The sequence below is a fragment of the Saccoglossus kowalevskii genome, chromosome 20 (assembly GCF_978046115.1).
Source record: "Saccoglossus kowalevskii chromosome 20, keSacKowa6.1, whole genome shotgun sequence".
NCBI lineage: Eukaryota > Metazoa > Hemichordata > Enteropneusta > Harrimaniidae > Saccoglossus > Saccoglossus kowalevskii.
Window position 1 is genome coordinate 84,762 of NC_140660.1, and position 23,792 is coordinate 108,553.

Consider the following 23,792-nt stretch of genomic DNA (forward strand, 5'->3'; position numbering starts at 1 on the left):
CCAAGAAAATTGACCTCAAAGTTGGGGTAACTTTTCACTTCACCAGCAACGGCCTCTGTGATTTTTTTTGACTTGGCCGATTTTGTTCATTTTCACCACTGCCAAAAACTTATTTTTGAATATATTAGTCCAAAATTTATTACCTCCTACCACTCTTGTAATAGCAGTGTTCAAATGATCATTACACACTGGAAAGAAATCACCGGCACCGACATTGTTACACTGTATCAATGCAATCCCAACGTAACTTTGAACTTTGAATGAACTGTAAATGCTGCCTTCATTCTAGAAAATACTATCGAAAATGGTTGGAAATAATAAATCTAACAGTAGAATACGCCCTAGTAATAAAAAAAAGTGACTTCTAAAGACTGAATGGTTTTGCGAACTTCGTATACAGGGCCCGGTTTTAGTTATAAACCGACGTTAGCTTCTCATTCATGTCCTACCATGGAAACAGCCAAAAACATGTTGCTTGTTTTTTGAGAGGAGCGGATCGCCAACCAGCCTACCGGCTTGTTTTAGTATAAGCTAGTAACAACTTGTCAATAATTATGGGATGATTTGTAAGCATAATATTGTTATGTGAACTTCGTTCATTAATGGAATACTGTGTGATGACGCTATTTTCAGGGCATAACTGATTCAGACTCCTATACTGACTATGTCCCGGGCAGTTTACGAGTACCAACCTATTGACTTGTCAGTGTCCAACTGTTATATACAGCCCAAAACACGTCAGAATAGTAAAAAAAGTCAGCTAATGTCAGTTGTCCGTGCCATGAAAGCCGGCCACATAGCCAAAACAATCTGTCAGCCTTCGCCGCCCACAGCATCGATATGATTTTATATTGCATAGAAATGAACACTAAATGCAGCTATCAGGCCAGCAATCGAATCATCAATCTTCATGAGTGATGTAACTGGTATTTCCATCTATTTGCTTAGTGGTCCGTAAGTGAATGTTGTCAAGTTCGAGAGTGTGTTTTAACGTACAGCAACGTGAGCATTATTGCTACAATTTTGGGCTTGAACATGTTCTATATTCACCCAAAACAACGAACCTGAAACAAAAGTAACCGTCCGATCTAAACGAGTCTTATCTCCCTTGCGTATCCGATCGAGAGAAGGTCAGGTCCAATCTACCTTGATTGTTTGCTTACATCAATTCAACCAAGCTGTTAGATATGTTGTTTATTAGAGGCATGGAGGTATCTTTAGCTCCATGTTAGAGGTGACCGGGAACCAAAATTTGAGACGTGAATCCCTCCGGGGACGAAAATGGTGATTATAACCAAGGGGCGAAGGACTTTTTACCTCATCGATAGCAACCCAATAGATTCCGAGACACGCAGTGATCAGTGAGGCCTCAAATGACACTCACCTTCATGAATTTAGGACGTGAATTCAGTTTTATTACAAACACCCGGGAAACAAACTTTCATGATGTAATTCTCTATGGTAAGGGAATAGTCAAGAATAAATAAACATGGAGACAATAATGCAACATTTTATTTCCCGTCTTTGCTAGTTTTCGGGCCCGGGAGATTTAAACTTATGGTAGTGAAATGTTGTATTTTTTACCTACCCACTTATTGAATTCTTTTGTTGAAAACATGTTTAGGCAGAAAATTGGGAAACTTTTTTATGGGACATACTTAAATGTTTTGTAAATGTAAAGTTACACCAAAAATATTGCATAGTGACACCATTTGTATTACTTGATTATAGATTCCTGGAGAACAAATATTAGTGCTGTAATTAATGCTGGTGGGGGAATAGATGACAAACATGTCAAATACGTTTTTAAACTTGATTTTAACGACGAACGTTTTTGGAACAAATCAATGTTCTGGTTATCTGTGGTGGGACTGCAGTCTTTAGAAAAAAATTGAGGGACTCTAAAACGCAATTACACGTGAATTTCCCAACAGTGGTTTAAATGTTTTAGTTGTCTATGGTGTGGCACTGGTGTGACACTAGTGTGGAAAGCGACAACCTTCAAACGCATTGTTATGCTAATTTGATTCCCCAGGCATGTTAGTTGACAAAGAAATGAAAGATTTCTTGAATGTTTTTAAACTTGAATTTAACGACGAATGTTCTCGATGATAAGTACATGCATTTGAACCAAAATGTTATTCGAAAGACTGCGACAGTGACAGCCACTGAAACGTTATTGAAGGCAAACGAACATGTCAGGCAAAAAAAGACTGTTTCGAGTCAAGGCATAAAATGGAGGCACATACCATTTTGACACATGAGGGGAATGGAAATCAGTTGATTTGAGGGTGCCACAATAAGCGAGGAAGCAAATCGTTTTTTTATGCTATGAAAAAATGCAGACCTTGAACATACTTTTTGGACTTTAGTACTACGTCATTTTTGTTTGATTACCTAATGTTTTTAGGTTCTTTTTCTGCAAGTTACAGAGCACATACCTAAGCGGCCATCCCTCAGCAAATAATGAAGCAAAGACATTTTTTATGTAAAAATCGCGAAACTCGCCCTTTTTACACAAACTGGGAAGTTCAAATTAATAATCGTAGTACAGGACGACGAAGATAAAATATCCAAGAATCAACACATACCAAAAATTATATCTCAAATGTGAATATTCGTTGTGTATTTTAAGTCTAACCGGATCATAAGTGAAAATTTGTTAGTACACTAATTATCCAAATTTAATTAAGTATAAGGTAGTAACTAAATGACTGTCAATCATGTGTTTATTCCAAAGCAAAGTGTTAATCCTGAGCTGTTTGTTCAGTCTCTAGTTGTGTTTATGTTACCATGGTGTTAATCCTGTTTGTTCAGTCTCTAGTTGTGTTTATGTTACCATGGTGTTAATCCTGTTTGTTCAGTCTCTAGTTGTGTTTATGTTAGCATGGTGTTAATCCTGTTTGTTCAGTCTCTAGTTGTGTTTATGTTACCATGGTGTTAATCCTGTTTGTTCAGTCTCTAGTTGTGTTTATGTTAGCATGGTGTTAATCCTGTTAGTTCAGTCTCTAGTTGTGTTTATGTTAGCATGGTGTTAATCCTGTTTGTTCAGTCTCTAGTTGTGTTTATGTTAGCATGGTGTTAATCCTGTTTGTTCAGTCTCTAGTTGTGTTTATGTTAGCATGGTGTTAATCCTGTTTGTTCAGTCTCTAGTTGTGTTTATGTTAGCATGGTGTTAATCCTGTTTGTTCAGTCTCTAGTTGTGTTTATGTTACCATGGTGTTAATCCTGTTTGTTCAGTCTCTAGTTGTGTTTATGTTAGCATGGTGTTAATCCTGTTAGTTCAGTCTCTAGTTGTGTTTATGTTAGCATGGTGTTAATCCTGTTTGTTCAGTCTCTAGTTGTGTTTATGTTACCATGGTGTTAATCCTGTTTGTTCAGTCTCTAGTTGTGTTTATGTTACCATGGTGTTAATCCTGTTTGTTCAGTCTCTAGTTGTGTTTATGTTACCATGGTGTTAATCCTGTTTGTTCAGTCTCTAGTTGTGTTTATGTTAGCATGGTGTTAATCCTGTTTGTTCAGTCTCTAGTTGTGTTTATGTTACCATGGTGTTAATCCTGTTTGTTCAGTCTCTAGTTGTGTTTATGTTAGCATGGTGTTAATCCTGTTTGTTCAGTCTCTAGTTGTGTTTATGTTACCATGGTGTTAATCCTGTTTGTTCAGTCTCTAGTTGTGTTTATGTTAGCATGGTGTTAATCCTGTTAGTTCAGTCTCTAGTTGTGTTTATGTTAGCATGGTGTTAATCCTGTTTGTTCAGTCTCTAGTTGTGTTTATGTTACCATGGTGTTAATCCTGTTTGTTCAGTCTCTAGTTGTGTTTATGTTACCATGGTGTTAATCCTGTTTGTTCAGTCTCTAGTTGTGTTTATGTTAGCATGGTGTTAATCCTGTTTGTTCAGTCTCTAGTTGTGTTTATGTTACCATGGTGTTAATCCTGTTTGTTCAGTCTCTAGTTGTGTTTATGTTAGCATGGTGTTAATCCTGTTAGTTCAGTCTCTAGTTGTGTTTATGTTAGCATGGTGTTAATCCTGTTTGTTCAGTCTCTAGTTGTGTTTATGTTACCATGGCGTTAATCCTGTTTGTTCAGTCTCTAGTTGTGTTTATGTTACCATGGTGCTAATCCTGTTTGTTCAGTCTCTAGTTGTGTTTATGTTAGCATGGTGTTAATCCTGTTTGTTCAGTCTCTAGTTGTGTTTATGTTAGCATGGTGTTAATCCTGTTTGTTCAGTCTCTAGTTGTGTTTATGTTAGCATGGTGTTAATCCTGTTTGTTCAGTCTCTAGTTGTGTTTATGTTAGCATGGTGTTAATCCTGTTAGTTCAGTCTCTAGTTGTGTTTATGTTAGCATGGTGTTAATCCTGTTTGTTCAGTCTCTAGTTGTGTTTATGTTACCATGGTGTTAATCCTGTTTGTTCAGTCTCTAGTTGTGTTTATGTTAGCATGGTGTTAATCCTGTTTGTTCAGTCTCTAGTTGTGTTTATGTTACCATGGTGTTAATCCTGTTTGTTCAGTCTCTAGTTGTGTTTATGTTAGCATGGTGTTAATCCTGTTAGTTCAGTCTCTAGTTGTGTTTATGTTAGCATGGTGTTAATCCTGTTTGTTCAGTCTCTAGTTGTGTTTATGTTACCATGGTGTTAATCCTGTTTGTTCAGTCTCTAGTTGTGTTTATGTTACCATGGCGTTAATCCTGTTTGTTCAGTCTCTAGTTGTGTTTATGTTAGCATGGTGTTAATCATGTTTGTTCAGTCTCTAGTTGTGTTTATGTTAGCATGGTGTTAATCCTGTTTGTTCAGTCTCTAGTTGTGTTTATGTTAGCATGGTGCTAATCCTGTTTGTTCAGTCTCTAGTTGTGTTTTTGTTAGCATGGCGTTAATCCTGTTTGTTCAGTCTCTAGTTGTGTTTATGTTAGCATGGTTTTAATCCTGTTTGTTCAGTCTCTAGTTGTGTTTATGTTAACATGGTGTTAATCCTGTTTGTTCAGTCTCTAGTTGTGTTTATGTTAACATGGTGTTAATCCTGTTTGTTCAGTCTCTAGTTGTGTTTATGTTAGCATGGTGTTAATCCTGTTAGTTCAGTCTCTAGTTGTGTTTATGTTACCATGGTGTTAATCCTGTTTGTTCAGTCTCTAGTTGTGTTTATGTTAACATGGTGTTAATCCTGTTTGTTCAGTCTCTAGTTGTGTTTATGTTAGCATGGTGTTAATCCTGTTTGTTCAGTCTCTAGTTGTGTTTATGTTAGCATGGTGTTAATCCTGTTTGTTCAGTCTCTAGTTGTGTTTTTGTTAGCATGGTGTTAATCCTGTTTGTTCAGTCTCTAGTTGTGTTTATGTTAGCATGGTGCTAATCCTGTTTGTTCAGTCTCTAGTTGTGTTTATGTTAGCATGGTGTTAATCCTGTTTGTTCAGTCTCTAGTTGTGTTTATGTTAGCATGGTGGTAATCCTGTTTGTTCAGTCTCTAGTTGTGTTTATGTTAGCATGGTGTTAATCATGTTTGTTCAGTCTCTAGTTGTGTTTATGTTAGCATGGTGTTAATCATGTTTGTTCAGTCTCTAGTTGTGTTTATGTTAGCATGGTGTTAATCCTGTTTGTTCAGTCTCTAGTTGTGTTTATGTTACCATGGTGTTAATCCTGTTTGTTCAGTCTCTAGTTGTGTTTATGTTAACATGGTGTTAATCCTGTTTGTTCAGTCTCTAGTTGTGTTTATGTTAGCATGGTGTTAATCCTGTTTGTTCAGTCTCTAGTTGTGGTTATGTTAGCATGGTGTTAATCCTGTTTGTTCAGTCTCTAGTTGTGTTTATGTTACCATGGTGTTAATCCTGTTTGTTCAGTCTCTAGTTGTGTTTATGTTACCATGGTGTTAATCCTGTTTGTTCAGTCTCTAGTTGTGTTTATGTTACCATGGTGTTAATCCTGTTTGTTCAGTCTCTAGTTGTGTTTATGTTACCATGGTGTTAATCCTGTTTGTTCAGTCTCTAGTTGTGTTTATGTTAGCATGGTGTTAATCCTGTTTGTTCAGTCTCTAGTTGTGTTTATGTTACCATGGTGCTAATTCTGTTTGTTCAGTCTCTAGTTGTGTTTATGTTAGCATGGTGCTAATCCTGTTTGTTCAGTCTCTAGTTGTGTTTATGTTAGCATGGTGTTAATCCTGTTTGTTCAGTCTCTAGTTGTGTTTATGTTAGCATGGTGCTAATCCTGTTTGTTCAGTCTCTAGTTGTGTTTATGTTAGCATGGTGTTAATCCTGTTTGTTCAGTCTCTAGTTGTGTTTATGTTAGCATGGTGTTAATCCTGTTTGTTCAGTCTCTAGTTGTGTTTATGTTACCATGGTGTTAATCCTGTTTGTTCAGTCTCTAGTTGTGTTTATGTTAGCATGGTGTTAATCCTGTTTGTTCAGTCTCTAGTTGTGTTTATGTTACCATGGTGCTAATCCTGTTTGTTCAGTCTCTAGTTGTGTTTATGTTAGCATGGTGCTAATCCTGTTTGTTCAGTCTCTAGTTGTGTTTATGTTAGCATGGTGTTAATCCTGTTTGTTCAGTCTCTAGTTGTGTTTATGTTAGCATGGTGTTAATCCTGTTTGTTCAGTCTCTAGTTGTGTTTATGTTAGCATGGTGTTAATCCTGTTTGTTCAGTCTCTAGTTGTGTTTATGTTAGCATGGTGTTAATCCTGTTTGTTCAGTCTCTAGTTAGTCCCCGTTCGGACGGAGTCCGAAAACGGGGACTTATGTTTTGCCCTGTGTGCGTCCGTGCGTCCGTGCGTCCGTGCGTCCGTGATCACCTGTATCTCGAACATGCATGGACCGATTATGTTCAAACTTCACTCATACATCACACATTATATGGGACATATGCACATGCATTTTTTTCATGATCCGATTAACGATAGCCGAATAGCGGCCATTTTAAGGCCGAAAATGCATCAAAATGGCACATTTTCACCATTCCGGACCCGGATCTCAGTTATGCATGGACGGATTTCGTTCAAATTTGGTACATACATTAAACATAATAGGACCTTGATGCACGTCATTTTTTTTTTCGGATCAAGTTCGAAATGGCCGACTGGCGGCCATTTTGTTTTAAAGAATTCAGTTCTGGATCCGTATCAGAGACATGTCTGGATTGATCAAGTTCAAACTTCACACACACAAGGTACATCATGTCACAAATATGTATGTGCATTTGTTTCATGATCCCATTAACGATAGCCAAATGGCGGCCGCTTTAAGGCCGAAAATGCATTGAAATCGCACATTTTCACCATTCCGGACCCAGATCTCAGTTATGCATGGACGGATTTCATTCAAATTTGGTACATACATTAAACATAATAGGACCTTGATGCACGTCATTTTTTTTTTCAGATCAAGTTCGAAATGGCTGACTGGCGGCCATTTTGTTTTAAAGAATTCAGTTCTGGATCCGTATCCGAGACATGTCTGGATTGATCAAGTTCAAACTTCACACACACAAGGTACATCATGTCACAAATATGTATGTGCATTTGTTTCATGATCCCATTAACGATAGCCAAATGGCGGCCGCTTTAAGGCCGAAAATGCATTGAAATCGCACATTTTCACCATTCTGGACCCAGATCTCAGTTATGCATGGACGGATTTCATTCAAATTTGGTACATACATTAAACATAATAGGACCTTGATGCACGTCATTTTTTTTTTTTCAGATCAAGTTCGAAATGGCCGACTGGCGGCCATTTTGTTTTAAAGAATTCAGTTCTGGATTCGTATCTGAGACATGTCTGGATTGATCAAGTTCAAACTTCACACACACAAGGTACATCATGTCACAAATATGTATGTGCATTTGTTTCATGATCCCATTAACGATAGCCAAATGGGGGCCGCTTTAAGGCCGAAAATGCATTGAAATCGCACATTTTCACCATTCCGAACCCGGATCTCAGTTATGCATGGACGGATTTTGTTCAAATTCGGTACTTACATTAAACATAATAGGACCTTGATGCACGTCATTTTTTTTTTCGGATCAAGTTCGAAATGGCCGACTGGCGGCCATTTTCTTAAAGAATTCAGTTCTGGATCCGTATCCAAGACATGTCTGGATTGATCAAGTTCAAACTTCACACACACAAGGTACATCATGTCACAAATATGTATGTGCATTTGTTTCATGATCCGCTTAGCAATAGCTGAATGATGGCCATTTTAAGGCCGAAAATGCATTAAAATCACGTATTTTCACAATTCCAGAACCGGATCTCAGTCATGCATGCATGGATTTTGTTCAGATTTAGTACAATGTGTTGTACATATGCAGGTGCATTTCGGTCATGATCTGCTTTGAATGTATATGTCACTCAAATATGAACGGAACGGGGACGTGTCATTGACAATGACTTGTTGTGTTTATGTTAGCATGGTGCTAATCCTGTTTGTTCAGTCTCTAGTTGTGTTTATGTTAGCATGGTGTTAATCCTGTTTGTTCAGTCTCTAGTTGTGTTTATGTTAGCATGGTGGTAATCCTGTTTGTTCAGTCTCTAGTTGTGTTTATGTTAGCATGGTGCTAATCCTGTTTGTTCAGTCTCTAGTTGTGTTTATGTTACCATGGTGTTAATCCTGTTTGTTCAGTCTCTAGTTGTGTTTATGTTAGCATGGTGTCAATCCTGTTTGTTCAGTCTCTAGTTGTGTTTATGTTACCATGGTGCTAATCCTGTTTGTTCAGTCTCTAGTTGTGTTTATGTTAGCATGGTGCTAATCCTGTTTGTTCAGTCTCTAGTTGTGTTTATGTTAGCATGGTGTTAATCCTGTTTGTTCAGTCTCTAGTTGTGTTTATGTTAGCATGGTGTTAATCCTGTTTGTTCAGTCTCTAGTTGTGTTTATGTTACCATGGTGTTAATCCTGTTTGTTCAGTCTCTAGTTGTGTTTATGTTAGCATGGTGTTAATCCTGTTTGTTCAGTCTCTAGTTGTGTTTATGTTACCATGGTGTTAATCCTGTTTGTTCAGTCTCTAGTTGTGTTTATGTTACCATGGTGTTAATCCTGTTTGTTCAGTCTCTAGTTGTGTTTATGTTACCATGGTGTTAATCCTGTTTGTTCAGTCTCTAGTTGTGTTTATGTTACCATGGTGTTAATCCTGTTTGTTCAGTCTCTAGTTGTGTTTATGTTACCATGGTGTTAATCCTGTTTGTTCAGTCTCTAGTTGTGTTTATGTTAGCATGGTGTTAATCCTGTTTGTTCAGTCTCTAGTTGTGTTTATGTTAGCATGGTGTTAATCCTGTTTGTTCAGTCTCTAGTTGTGTTTATGTTACCATGGTGTTAATCCTGTTTGTTCAGTCTCTAGTTGTGTTTATGTTACCATGGTGTTAATCCTGTTTGTTCAGTCTCTAGTTGTGTTTATGTTACCATGGTGTTAATAATGTAAGTGATATGTTCTAAACTGTTAGTCTCACCTCTCATTGTGGAAATAGAAATGAATCGGTTACAATACATATACATGAATATATAATTGCCTCAATGTTGTTAATAATATGATAGTTCCCTTTTTGGAATATTTGCGTGCTTAAAAAGGTCAAAGTTCAAGTTCATTGCCTTGCATGTATGCATAATTTTATTTTGGGAGAAAACACCGAGCAGAAGAGGCAATTAAAGTGGCTTTAGTTGCATTGTCGATTTCACGGAGTGTGTGTGTGGGATCAAACGGAACACATGATGATTCCAGCAATACCATACTAGTAACTGTATTAGTTTACAGGAATAGTTTTTCACTGTCGACCACAAACGTAACAAACCCAAAAAACTGTTTTTAATAGGTCAAGTGGATTCCTTGAGCCTTGAATAAAGGATGATAATATAGTAGCATACTATGTTATCTCATGGAATTAGTATGTGTGGTTGAAATGATAACAGATTTGTACCTAGTAAACAACTCAAAAGACCATGAAAATTATATTGTCATTCTCTTCTCTGTCATTATATCTTACAATGTGCATTTTTACCTTGCCCATATATTAAGGGAAACATTTTTGTCCGGCGTTGTCGTCGTTGTCGTCATCGTTGTTGTCGTCATTAATAATTGTTATTATGTGCACAATAACTTTACTAATTCTATTTCAAACTTTATCAAACTTGGTCACCTTATTCATCAGTATAAAGTCTTCCTTTAGTATGAACAACAGATGTCCTGTATGGAAATATCATGCAAAAATTGAGAAAATCTGATAAAATATTTTGACTTTCTACTTGACTGATCACTGGTGATACACATCAAAGGTCACTGATCCCAGTGGAAATATGCATTGTTGTATGTGTTCAATGAAGCAAATCATTTATCTTGTAATAATATGTTGGTAATGTATCTCCCAATTCCCATGGGAATACTATACTGGGTTTTAAAACTAACTCATGGAGAGATATTTTGCCAGTGTGATACACATTTGCAAACCTACCAATAAAATCTTCACAGAAAACAAGATGTCAGAAAATCAATATAAGCACTCCTATGAACTGGGTGCCAAACTTTGATCAAGATCTGAAGCTAATAGAAAATCTGTTTAGTTCAAAGTTATCAAATCAAAAACAATACATAAAAAACAAAACGTTGCATCCACATTTTGAAAAGAAAATTGTACTAAAATATAGGTATTCTGTATTTGACAAATCGTTCATTCGACAAATGAAAACTCACAGGAATATGTTTCAGCTATTAGAACAGAATGATAGAGCTTTTATAATACTAGTTTAAAAACGCACTTCAAAGATTGCAGTGTTTGAAGATGTAGATTCTCAGGAGGCAACAGTACTGTTGACTTCTCCCTCCACTGGACACCAACTAACTATTTAAGTTGATTTGCATACAAAGCAGAGCTTGCAACATGATAGCTATTCATAAAGGGTGTTTTTTTTTTACTCTTCATATAATACAGTAGTCACACAATGAATATAATAAGCAGTGTTCTCCACAAATAAAATTTGAAGAAGAGCACTAATTTGTATATAATTAGCATATCCGATTTGCTTATAATTAGCATACCAATCAAACATTTCAAAGAAAATTCTTAGCACTTTTATATTTACATCAGCCTCAAATACTGTGTTAAGTATTAATCTTCTTGAATTATTTTAATAAATAAATTGAACCACTTGTTGTAAAAAAAATATCAACTTTGACAGATGAAGAATATCCATTTTATTCTCTGTAATGGAACAAGTTGTGAAATTCTAACCTTTCATTCATTTCAAATTTATTTCAAGTATTTTCATTTTCATAAGTTTTATAAATGCACTGACATATTGTAATAGTTGAAAATAAGAAGAAATATATTTTCACATCACAAAATTAACATTTAAAAAAAAAATCAAATCCGATGACTGTAAATAAATTGATCATTATGTTCATTGCATTATGGGTACTGAGGACAAAGGTCAAATCAGATACTGTGTCATCCATGTTGTTTCAGTGTTTACCGTACGTTTTGTTGATTCTTTTGATGATTATTTTTACTATTCGCCAATAAAAGGCAAGTAACAAGCAATCAGAGCAATAAATTGTTGTTGGTTCTTCTTTTCTCAAGTATCTAAGCTAATTCAGGAATGATGAGGTAACTTGTTTTGACCGTGACTCTCCAATGGCGTGATTAACACAGTGCTGGTGACAATCACTTCACGCATCTAGCCATTGTTATTTGTTTATTTATTTAGCCAGTTTTTTCCCAGACACTCAATCCATTGTCCTAGTTGTCACCTATGCCACTATCTGTCTCTTAGTTTTTTGTTTTATCGCCTGTCAATTAATAAGAGGTCTCAATAACGTCGTTGGAACATCTTCCGGGACTTGTGAAACAGCTGTTCACCCAAAACAAAGGAGGGCGCTGAAGATAAATAGAGGAGCGCTACAAATTGAAGAGAGGCACAAATAAATTGAAGAAGGGCGCTGCACCTCTCTTAAACCCCTCGTGGAGAACACTCATAAGACAGTTCATATTTGTCTCAGTGAATCATAAATTTTTGACAGACACCTGTACAAAATACTTGGACAAAAGTCAGCTAAGATTTTCTGTTATCTTGCATGTTTTATGAATCTATTCACGTCTAAATGCAGCACTTTTTTTCCTGCAATGAGACATTTGTTTTTTTACTAAAACATCTGAATTACTTTGAATAAAGCCGGAAATTATGTCCCTTACAATAATTAAACAAATTAGGCATCATTGTTTTTGTAAGATATTTACATTTATTAAGGACATTCGGTAGACTGATTCCCCACTGATTCCCCACTGTTAGTATTCAATATTAATTATGACAATGTATATTTATATTGAAACAAACTATGATAAAGGGAATAATATTATATAACAAAGGGCAAGGTCACTAGAGTTCAACTATGTTCTTATTGGTGCATTTACTACCATCTTGAGAGGAATTTCATTTTTCATGTTTAACATCCAGAACAATTTCCCATTCCAGCAGCATTGTACCATTGTTGCATTCAGAATTTCACAAATTTCATCCATTCTGTATGAAATATAAGACCACAGTCCCTCTATCCCCGTTCTGGAAACGGTCATTGTATTAGGTGTGAATTGGCCTCCTTCCCTGGCAAAGGCGCATTGCGGGTATGCGCAAAGCATAATTATCCTGTGATCATTACACAGTCAGTCATTATGGTTTTTTTAACTTAGTTGTTTATTTCATAATTCAAGCTGTACTTTATTTACCCTTCTTCAGGCGTGAAACCAATATTTATCTTCGATTTTGACATTTTATGATCAAAACATAAAAATTGGTGGGCTGATTTGTTATTTGTCACACCGCATTTTATTAATGTTAAATTAGGCGTTTTTTTATGGATGCTCTTTTCGATTGTAAATGCAAATGGCGACATTTTGAAATGACAATGTGCGCTATTCAGTGTTAAAAAATTATTTATATACAAAAATTGAAGCATTATTTTATACTGGTGTGTTGAATAAAGTTATTAATTGTTGTATAGTCGACTTGAATCAGAAATATCACAGGTTTTTCGACCGGCCACGTTAACATGAACGATGCCATTTTGACAAGATTTGTTTAGCGATGTCAGCATGTTGGTATGCGCCGATTTTTCCTTATTAAAACTAGAATAATTCCCGATATTAATCTTTACATGACAGAAACTGGATATTTTTAAGTTGGTAGCCTGGTTTTGATACGTATCAGGGTTCAAAAACTCAAAATTTCATAGTGCTAATTTTGTTTACACATTTTGTTTACGTTGAGGTCAAATTGAAGTCATACAAATTTGCCTATTTTAATTACTGTAAAATCTGTATTAGAAACCGCGGCTTCTATTAAAATGGTACAATGCAATAGAGGGGATGCGGCTTCTATTAGAGCATCTACACATATGAGAAATGATGATTTTTTGGTTCTCAATTTTTCAAAAAGAATGGGTGCGACTTCTATTAGGGATGCGGCGTCTAATACAGATTTTACGGTAATATTCTGACGGTATCGTAATCTATCTGACTTCCTCGGCCCGGGTGTGAACGGTTTGTTTACCCGCAACATAGTTTGAGACAAAGAACGCTAGTCGTTTCCAGACTAGAGCGACAAAAATTACACCACTTGTACTTCACTTAGATTCATTCAGTCTCACTTATTGTTCATATCATTTCTTTAACTGTAATCCAATCAATGAATGAAGATGAAATTACACACTGTACCACCAAGTAGAATGTGTATGATACTCTCAGATACAGATGAATCACTGCTAACACTAAAACACATATATCACTGTAAAACACAACTTTAAGGATTTGCTACTATACATGTATGTAAAAAAAGTAAACCAATGTGAAAACTTTATTTCAAAAATAAACAGCAAAATGCTTCAACACCTAAAAAAGGGAACCCACTAAAAATATTTATAATAAATTGAAGGAAAAAAGCAAACTGAAACCAATATATATAGAAATGTAACTTTTATAAAACTCTGGAATGTAAATATGTTACTGTACATGTAGCTGATGAAAGATGCATGTATTCTATGTATGCTGAATTCCCAAATGAAATTCCTACTTTCCTGTCTGAAAACAATATCAATAAGTTTATTATCATTGTTGTTAATACTAATTCTAAACTAATTAGATACATAATGGCGTATTTGAAAACCACATTCATTTGTACTGCCTGATCTTATGTTATTTAAATGTTTTGTTTTTTTACTTTTTACCTTTCATTATGCCTTTCAGCCAATAATAAATTTGTAATTCCATTACCGTGTAATACAAATTTATTATTATTTAATTTGGAAAATCAATTAACAGTTGAATTTAGAATTCAGCCTTATTATACCAACTTATTATAATTTGGCAAGTACAGATGTATTGCACAATGGAGCAGTCTACTTTCATCACATGTACTGTGAAATACTTTATTTTCACTTGGAATTAATTTTCCCAATTTTCGCTGAAGGGATGATTCACTAAAAATAAAATCCAGCGAATATACCTTGTTTCCTATATTTTACATTCAACTCGTCAAAAATAAAGGAAAATAAATTCCATACAAAACAACCAAAAAGAATTTTCAGCGAAAATTAATTGCAGCTGAAATAATGTGGTTGAGTGTAGCAGCATTCATGGCATGCCACCAGTAGTCAATCAAAACAAACTGTTGCAACACTGAGGTCATTGACACCATGCACATACCCAGTACAGTGCTGTAGTTAGAAACCAAATGGTTTCACACTAGTTTCACTGGCACTACGTAGTACCAAACCTGTACTGAATTGTGTTTGACAGAGGTGGATCCACTACATGCAATATAAAATTAGAAATTTTGGCAAAAAAGCCAGTAATTAATTTAGAAAGTAATTTGATTATAAGTGGAATAATTCAATATTATTCAATATTTAGCCATTTCTACAATCATAACATCTAAATTATAAAGGTAAAATGAAGAACTGAAAAACAATACTTTATGCGATTTTTACCAACCAACACCCCTTGTAAAAATGGTTGTGCCCAGCAGTGTGAGTTAATGGGATACCAAAGTCAAAACAAACATTATCATGAATGTCCCAAGTGATATTACAATGTGAAAAGCAGTTTTCTTGACCAGGTTTTTTTTTACACTAGCTGTAATATTTGAATTTAAAAGTCAGTCTGGGTTCATTGAACAATGTTAGTGAAATCAATTAAAGGTGAAAACTAAAGTTTTTAATGAACATTGATGTTAAAACAAATGGTCAATCTTTAATTTGTTTCAAAACATTGTCTCTTCCAAATGTTTACAGACACACAGTATTCACGAAATGTTTACAGACACACTGTATTCACCGAATGTTCACAGACACACTGTATTCACCAAATGTTCACAGATACACAGTATTCACCAAATGTTCACAGACACACTGTATTCACCAAATCTTCACAGACACACTGTATTCACCAAATGTTCACAGACACACTATTCACCAAATGTTCACAGACACACTGTATTCACCAAATGTTCACAGACACACTGTATTCACCAAATGTTCACAGACACACTGTATTTACCAAATGTTCACAGACACACTGTATTCACCAAATGTTCACAGACACACTGTATTTACCAAATGTTCATGGACACACAGTATTCACCAAATGTTCACAGACACACTGTATTCACCGAATGTTCACAGACACACTGTATTCACCAAATGTTCACGAACACACAGTATTCACCAAATGTTCACAGACACACTGTATTTACCAAATGTTCACGGACACACAGTATTCACCAAATCTTCACAGACACACTGTATTCACCGAATGTTCACAGACACACTGTATTCACCAAATGTTCACAGACACACTGTATTCACCAAATGTTCACAGACACACTGTATTTACCAAATGTTCACGGACACACAGTATTCACCAAATGTTCACAGACACACTGTATTCACCGAATGTTCACAGACACACAGTATTCACCAAATGTTCACAGACACACTGTATTCACCAAATGTTCACAGACACACTGTATTCACCAAATGTTCACAGACACACTGTATTTACCAAATGTTCACGGACACACAGTATTCACCAAATGTTCACAGACACACTGTATTCACCGAATGTTCACAGACACACTTTACATGTATTCACCAAATGTTCAGACACACTTTACATGTATTCACCAAATGTTCACAGACACACAGTATTCACCAAATGTTCACAGACACACAGTATTCACCAAATGTTTACAGACACACTGTATTCACCGAATGTTCACAGACACACTGTATTCACCAAATGTTCACAGACACACTGTATTTACCAAATGTTCACAGACACACTGTATTTACCAAATGTTCACAGACACACAGTATTCACCAAATGTTCACAGACACACTGTATTCACCAAATGTTCACAGACACACTGTATTCACCAAATGTTCACAGACACACTGTATTCACCAAATGTTCACAGACACACTGTATTTACCAAATGTTCACAGACACACAGTATTCACCAAATCTTCACAGACACACAGTATTCACCAAATGTTCACAGACACACTGTATTTACCAAATGTTCACAGACACACTGTATTTACCAAATGTTCACAGACACACTGTATTTACCAAATGTTCACAGACACACAGTATTCACCAAATGTTCACAGACACACAGTATTCACCAAATCTTCACAGACACACTTTACATGTATTTACCAAATGTTCACAGACACACAGTATTCACCAAATGTTCACAGACACACAGTATTCACCAAATGTTCACAGACACACTGTATTTACCAAATGTTCACAGACACACTGTATTTACCAAATGTTCACAGACACACAGTATTCACCAAATGTTCACAGACACACAGTATTCACCAAATCTTCACAGACACACTTTACATGTATTTACCAAATGTTCACAGACACACTGTATTTACCAAATGTTCACAGACACACTGTATTTACCAAATGTTCACAGACACACTGTATTTACCAAATGTTCACAGACACACAGTATTCACCAAATCTTCACAGACACACTTTACATGTATTTACCAAATGTTCACAGACACACTGTATTTACCAAATCTTCACAGACACACTTTACATGTATTCACCAAATGTTCACAGACACACAGTATTCACCAAATGTTCACAGACACACAGTATTCACCAAATGTTCACAGACACACTGTATTTACCAAATGTTCACAGACACACTGTATTTACCAAATGTTCACAGACACACTGTATTTACCAAATGTTCACAGACACACAGTATTCACCAAATCTTCACAGACACACTTTACATGTATTCACCAAATGTTCACAGACACACTGTATTCACCAAATGTTCACAGACACACAGTATTCACCAAATGTTCACAGACACACTGTATTCACCAAATCTTCACAGACACACTTTACATGTATTTACCAAATGTTCACAGACACACTGTATTCACCAAATCTTCACAGACACACTTTACATGTATTCACCGAATGTTCACAGACACACTGTATTCACCAAATCTTCACAGACACACAGTATTCACCAAATGTTCACAGACACACAGTATTCACCAAATGTTCACAGACACACAGTATTCACCAAATCTTCACAGACACACAGTATTCACCAAATGTTCACAGACACACTTTACATGTATTTACCAAATGTTCACAGACACACAGTATTCACCAAATCTTCACAGACACACTTTACATGTATTCACCAAATGTTCACAGACACACAGTATTCACCAAATGTTCACAGACACACAGTATTCACCAAATGTTCACAGACACACAGTATTCACCAAATCTTCACAGACACACTTTACATGTATTCACCAAATGTTCACAGACACACAGTATTCACCAAATCTTCACAGACACACTTTACATGTATTCACCAAATGTTCACAGACACACAGTATTCACCAAATGTTCACAGACACACAGTATTCACCAAATCTTCACAGACACACTTTACATGTATTCACCAAATGTTCACAGACACACTGTATTTACCAAATGTTCACAGACACACTGTATTCACCAAATGTTCACAGACACACAGTATTCACCAAATGTTCACAGACACACAGTATTCACCAAATGTTCACAGACACACAGTATTCACCAAATGTTCACAGACACACAGTATTCACCAAATGTTCACAGACACACAGTATTCACCAAATGTTCACAGACACACAGTATTCACCAAATCTTCACAGACACACTTTACATGTATTCACCAAATGTTCACAGACACACTGTATTTACCAAATGTTCACAGACACACTGTATTCACCAAATGTTCACAGACACACAGTATTCACCAAATGTTCACAGACACACTGTATTCACCAAATGTTCACAGACACACAGTATTCACCAAATCTTCACAGACACACTTTACATGTATTCACCAAATGTTCACAGACACACTGTATTTACCAAATGTTCACAGACACACAGTATTCACCAAATCTTCACAGACACACAGTATTCACCAAATGTTCACAGACACACAGTATTCACCAAATCTTCACAGACACACAGTATTCACCAAATGTTCACAGACACACAGTATTCACCAAATGTTCACAGACACACAGTATTCACCAAATCTTCACAGACACACTTTACATGTATTTACCAAATGTTCACAGACACACAGTATTCACCAAATGTTCACAGACACACAGTATTCACCAAATGTTCACAGACACACAGTATTCACCAAATCTTCACAGACACACTTTACATGTATTCACCAAATGTTCACAGACACACTGTATTCACCAAATGTTCACAGACACACAGTATTCACCAAATCTTCACAGACACACTTTACATGTATTCACCAAATGTTCACAGACACACTGTATTTACCAAATGTTCACAGACACACAGTATTCACCAAATCTTCACAGACACACAGTATTCACCAAATGTTCACAGACACACAGTATTCACCAAATCTTCACAGACACACAGTATTCACCAAATGTTCACAGACACACAGTATTCACCAAATGTTCACAGACACACAGTATTCACCAAATCTTCACAGACACACTTTACATGTATTCACCAAATGTTCACAGACACACAGTATTCACCAAATGTTCACAGACACACAGTATTCACCAAATCTTCACAGACACACTTTACATGTATTCACCAAATGTTCACAGACACACAGTATTCACCAAATCTTCACAGACACACTTTACATGTATTCACCAAATGTTCACAGACACACAGTATTCACCAAATGTTCACAGACACACTGTATTTACCAAATGTTTACAGACACACTTTACATGTATTTACCAAATGTTCACAGACACACAGTATTCACCAAATCTTCACAGACACACTTTACATGTATTCACCAAATGTTCACAGACACACAGTATTCACCAAATGTTCACAGACACACTGTATTTACCAAATGTTCACAGACACACTTTACATGTATTTACCAAATGTTCACAGACACACAGTATTCACCAAATCTTCACAGACACACTTTACATGTATTCACCAAATGTTCACAGACACACAGTATTCACCAAATGTTCACAGACACACAGTATTCACCAAATGTTCACAGACACACTTTACATGTATTCACCAAATGTTCACAGACACACTGTATTCACCAAATCTTCACAGACACACTTTACATGTATTCACCAAATGTTCACAGACACACAGTATTCACCAAATGTTCACAGACACACAGTATTCACCAAATGTTCACAGACACACTTTACATGTATTCACCAAATGTTCACAGACACACTGTATTCACCAAATCTTCACAGACACACAGTATTCACCAAATGTTCACAGACACACAGTATTCACCAAATGTTCACAGACACACTTTACATGTATTCACCAAATGTTCACAGACACACAGTATTCACCAAATGTTCACAGACACACAGTATTCACCAAATGTTCACAGACACACTTTACATGTATTCACCAAATGTTCACAGACACACTGTATTCACCAAATCTTCACAGACACACAGTATTCACCAAATGTTCACAGACACACAGTATTCACCAAATGTTCACAGACACACAGTATTCACCAAATCTTCACAGACACACTTTACATGTATTCACCAAATGTTCACAGACACACTGTATTCACCAAATGTTCACAGACACACAGTATTCACCAAATGTTCACAGACACACTGTATTTACCAAATGTTCACAGACACACAGTATTCACCAAATGTTCACAGACACACAGTATTCACCAAATCTTCACAGACACACAGTATTCACCAAATGTTCACAGACACACAGTATTCACCAAATGTTCACAGACACACAGTATTCACCAAATCTTCACAGACACACAGTATTCACCAAATGTTCACAGACACACAGTATTCACCAAATGTTCACAGACACACAGTATTCACCAAATCTTCACAGACACACTTTACATGTATTTACCAAATGTTCACAGACACACAGTATTCACCAAATGTTCACAGACACACAGTATTCACCAAATGTTCACAGACACACAGTATTCACCAAATGTTCACAGACACACAGTATTCACCAAATCTTCACAGACACACTTTACATGTATTCACCAAATCTTCACAGACACACAGTATTCACCAAATGTTCACAGACACACAGTATTCACCAAATGTTCACAGACACACAGTATTCACCAAATCTTCACAGACACACTTTACATGTATTTACCAAATGTTCACAGACACACAGTATTCACCAAATGTTCACAGACACACAGTATTCACCAAATGTTCACAGACACACAGTATTCACCAAATCTTCACAGACACACTTTACATGTATTCACCAAATCTTCACAGACACACAGTATTCACCAAATGTTCACAGACACACAGTATTCACCAAATCTTCACAGACACACTGTATTTACCAAATGTTCACAGACACACAGTATTCACCAAATGTTCACAGACACACTGTATTCACCAAATCTTCACAGACACACTTTACATGTATTCACCAAATCTTCACAGACACACAGTATTCACCAAATGTTCACAGACACACAGTATTCACCAAATCTTCACAGACACACAGTATTCACCAAATCTTCACAGACACACAGTATTCACCAAATGTTCACAGACACACAGTATTCACCAAATGTTCACAGACACACAGTATTCACCAAATCTTCACAGACACACTTTACATGTATTTACCAAATCTTCACAGACACACAGTATTCACCAAATGTTCACAGACACACAGTATTCACCAAATCTTCACAGACACACTTTACATGTATTCACCAAATCTTCACAGACACACAGTATTCACCAAATGTTCACAGACACACAGTATTCACCAAATGTTCACAGACACACAGTATTCACCAAATGTTCACAGACACACAGTATTCACCAAATGTTCACAGACACACAGTATTCACCAAATCTTCACAGACACACTTTACATGTATTTACCAAATCTTCACAGACACACAGTATTCACCAAATGTTCACAGACACACAGTATTCACCAAATCTTCACAGACACACTTTACATGTATTCACCAAATCTTCACAGACACACAGTATTCACCAAATGTTCACAGACACACAGTATTCACCAAATGTTCACAGACACACAGTATTCACCAAATGTTCACAGACACACAGTATTCACCAAATGTTCACAGACACACAGTATTCACCAAATGTTCACAGACACACAGTATTCACCAAATGTTCACAGACACACAGTATTCACCAAATGTTCACAGACACACAGTATTCACCAAATGTTCACAGACACACAGTATTCACCAAATCTTCACAGACACACTTTACATGTATTCACCAAATCTTCACAGACACACTGTATTCACCAAATGTTCACAGACACACAGTATTCACCAAATCTTCACAGACACACAGTATTCACCAAATGTTCACAGACACACAGTATTCACCAAATGTTCACAGACACACTTTACATGTATTCACCAAATGTTCACAGACACACAGTATTCACCAAATGTTTACAGACACACAGTATTCACCAAATGTTCACAGACACACTTTACATGTATTCACCAAATGTTCACAGACACACAGTATTCACCAAATCTTCACAGACACACAGTATTCACCAAATCTTCACAGACACACAGTATTCACCAAATGTTCACAGACACACAGTATTCACCAAATGTTCACAGACACACTTTACATGTATTCACCAAATCTTCACAGACACACAGTATTCACCAAATGTTCACAGACACACAGTATTCACCAAATGTTCACAGACACACTTTACATGTATTCACCAAATGTTCACAGACACACAGTATTCACCAAATCTTCACAGACACACAGTATTCACCAAATCTTCACAGACACACAGTATTCACCAAATGTTCACAGACACACTTTACATGTATTCACCAAATGTTCACAGACACACAGTATTCACCAAATGTTCACAGACACACAGTATTCACCAAATGTTCACAGACACACTTTACATGTATTCACCAAATGTTCACAGACACACAGTATTCACCAAATCTTCACAGACACACAGTATTCACCAAATGTTCACAGACACACTTTACATGTATTTACCAAATGTTCACAGACACACAGTATTCACCAAATCTTCACAGACACACAGTATTCACCAAATGTTCACAGACACACTTTACATGTATTTACCAAATGTTCACAGACACACAGTATTCACCAAATCTTCACAGACACACAGTATTCACCAAATGTTCACAGACACACTTTACATGTATTTACCAAATGTTCACAGACACACTGTATTCACCAAATGTTCACAGACACACAGTATTCACCAAATGTTCACAGACACACAGTATTCACCAAATCTTCACAGACACACTTTACATGTATTCACCAAATCTTCACAGACACACTGTATTCACCAAATGTTCACAGACACACAGTATTCACCAAATGTTCACAGACACACAGTATTCACCAAATGTTCACAGACACACTTTACATGTATTTACCAAATGTTCACAGACACACTGTATTCACCAAATGTTCACAGACACACAGTATTCACCAAATGTTCACAGACACACAGTATTCACCAAATCTTCACAGACACACAGTATTCACCAAATGTTCACAGACACACAGTATTCACCAAATCTTCACAGACACACTTTACATGTATTCACCAAATCTTCACAGACACACAGTATTCACCAAATGTTCACAGACACACAGTATTCACCAAATGTTCACAGACACACAGTATTCACCAAATCTTCACAGACACACTTTACATGTATTCACCAAATCTTCACAGACACACAGTATTCACCAAATCTTCACAGACACACAGTATTCACCAAATGTTCACAGACACACAGTATTCACCAAATGTTCACAGACACACAGTATTCACCAAATCTTCACAGACACACTTTACATGTATTCACCAAATCTTCACAGACACACTGTATTCACCAAATGTTCACAGACACACAGTATTCACCAAATGTTCACAGACACACTGTATTCACCAAATGTTCACAGACACACAGTATTCACCAAATGTTCACAGACACACTTTACATGTATTCACCAAATGTTCACAGACACACAGTATTCACCAAATCTTCACAGACACACAGTATTCACCAAATGTTCACAGACACACAGTATTCACCAAATGTTCACAGACACACTTTACATGTATTTACCAAATGTTCACAGACACACAGTATTCACCAAATC

At 36.3% G+C, this 23,792-nt stretch overlaps 1 protein-coding gene across 1 annotated transcript in view; it reads left to right on the forward strand.

Annotated features, from left to right (window-relative positions):
* Positions 1-23,792, forward strand: part of LOC102802512 (colorectal mutant cancer protein-like) — a 126,012-nt gene that overhangs the window by 24,745 nt on the left and 77,475 nt on the right. The window lies entirely within an intron of this gene.